This window comes from Cynara cardunculus (assembly GCF_001531365.2).
Source record: "Cynara cardunculus var. scolymus isolate 2C chromosome LG 14, CcrdV1, whole genome shotgun sequence".
Taxonomy (NCBI): domain Eukaryota; kingdom Viridiplantae; phylum Streptophyta; class Magnoliopsida; order Asterales; family Asteraceae; genus Cynara; species Cynara cardunculus.
Window position 1 is genome coordinate 10264594 of NC_037541.1, and position 2794 is coordinate 10267387.

Below are 2794 nucleotides of genomic sequence, written 5' to 3' on the forward strand. Positions count from 1 at the left end.
CTCTACTACCATATCAAACTCTTTCATAGGCATGGGAAACAGTTTGATTGGTAGCTCACATCCCTCAATCATAATAGTGCAGTTATTGAACATACAATTCACAAATACTTGACCATTAGCAGTATCAACTACTAACTTATTGTCAAGTGGCACAGAATTCATACGAGCACATAGAGCAAATGATGGGGATACAAACGAAAAGTTTGCTCCTGAGTCAAATAAAATTTTAGCATATAATGAGTTCACGAGAAATGTACCTGTCACTACATCGGGTGTACTTTCGGTTTCGTGTTTGGTCATTTGAAAAGATCGACCCCGCTCCCCTCCTGATCCTCCTCTACCCATGTTTGGTCTTCCACGAGCACTTGATCTATTGCTTCCCATGGTAAGTTGTGGAGCTTTCAATTGCGGGCAATTAGGCTTAAGATGATCTAGCAAATTGCAATTAAAACATCTCTCTTAGTCATTGGGCAGTTTCGGGACAAATGACATGCCTCACCACATTGGTAACACTTTCTTGGATCAGTCTTGCAATCACCCTGATGAACTTGATGGCATCGGGGACAAGCTTTCTCACTAATTTTTTGTATGGGTCTGTTTCCATATTTCATAGCTTTCGGCCCACGGTATCCAGCTGATGGACCTTCCCATTTCCTTTTCTCCATCACTTTCCTTTTTTTTTGTCGATTCTTGTTTCTCTCAGTAACTTCTGCTGCATCAACAGTTAGGAAGAATGTAGTCGAGTTCATGGCTATTACAAACTCTCAGATTGATGGCTTCAATACCCAAATGTATCTCTCCACTTTTCTTGATTCAAAAGAAATGGAATGCTCAGCAAACCGTGAGTATTCTATGAACTTTTCTGTGTATTCACGAACAGCTCTGGTTCCTTGTTCTAGTTTCAATAAGTCTTCCTCCATTTGTCTGATGGCAGCCTTTGGGCAAAACTGTTCCTTGAATCTATTAACAAATTATGTCCATGTCATGGTTTGTAAGATGTTAGGTCTAGTTAAGGATTCCACCTCCCACCAAAATAATGCATTTGTCTTCAAAATAGAAACTGCAGATCTGACTTTATCCGTCTCTGCACATCGGATGGTATTGAATACTGACTCTATTTCTTTGATCCAACACATAGCTTTAATTGGATCACTTTCCCCCGAGAAGGTTGGTGGTTTGCAAGTCAAGAATATCTTGATATCTCCTTCTCTATTGTTGACAACCGGGACTGATGGATTAATTTCAACTCTGCCAGTCTCGGTTCTGGCAGAAATCCCATAATGGAATTCAAGGTTTCCCTTAGCTTTCTCATTTCTTTGGCCAACATGTCTCTGGTTACATACTCAAGAAGAGGCATCTGTTCTTGATTCATGTTTTCAGAATTCGACTCTGCTTGATCTGTATGGGCTTCTATTTGGCTATCTCTAGCTCTTGTTTGTCCTCTGCTTTGACCTCTGCCTCTGCCTCTGCTCTCAGAGGTACCAATGGGAGCAAGAATAGGGGAATCCTCTTCTTCATTAGGATTGGGGCGGGTGATCCTTTCAGACCTTCTGAATCTACTGTCATATGTAGATATCAAAGTTAATAAACACATTTTTCACATTCCCAAATATAATAAAGTGTCCAAGTTCACTTATGTACCTGTAAATTCAAAATTACATTGGCCAGATGTAATCCGAAAATATCTTACACACTGATCTCTTAACTTATTATATTTATTTCAAAGGTGCTAACTATGTTTGGGACCCCTAATATGCAATGAAACAGTTTTTGTTTAGGCATCATGCATGTGAATACCTAAATCTCTTAAACTCGGGCTCTAATGACAACCCGCAAACTCACATTGCATATAACACATATTTTCATTCATAGAATACATGTTCAAGCCCACAAAGGTCCATAATATAAGAGTCTACATTACAAAATACACAACACAAAAATTCCAAAATATATGTTCTTGTATCCATAACATCTATCGTCCAAAACATATCCAAATATAATCTTCATATAGCTAAGCATATAGAGAAATTGTTCACATTTTCCTTTTTTCTTTACTATCATTATAGTCTGCATTTCCTGCAACACATATTTGAAAACACAAAATGAGGGTCAGACCTACAGGTCTAGTGAGATCCCTTTTTCCATGTAGTTGCAGGGTGAAAATCATCAAAACATTATTCAAATAAAATTATTTCACATAATGAAGTATGAATCATAGTCTGTTTGTGTCCATCGGACCTCTAGTTCTAAAGACCAGACTTAGAAAATATTTCAACAAACAAAAGGACCAAAGCTCCTCTGTTCCTCTACCAAAGCTTCTGGTTAAGCAAACCAGAGCTTCTTACTTGGGTAAAATTCTCAAAACATTCATAGATCAACCTCATAGATAAAAAAATAGCTTTCCCAATAATAAAAACACATTTTAAAAAGGATTTTATATGACCAGATCTCTGGTTCTACTAGCCAGAGCTTCTAACTCAAAATGCAAGACCAACCAGAGCTTCTGGTTCAACCCGCGTAGGCCAACCAGAGCCCCTCTAGTCTGCCTTACTTTTTAAGAAAAACTTCTAAGTATAAACCTATTTGAAAACTCTTAAAAGTAAAATTTTGACACAGAGCTCTTATCTATAGATACAGAGCCTCTGGTTTAACTAAAAGCATTTAGCAAAAACTTGCATAATTCTCAAATCAACGTCCAGAACCCTCTGGTTTTACTATGAGGACCAACCAGAGCTTCTCTGGTTCCTTTCAAGGAACAACCAAAGACCTTCTCTGGTTCCTCTTAAGTCAAACA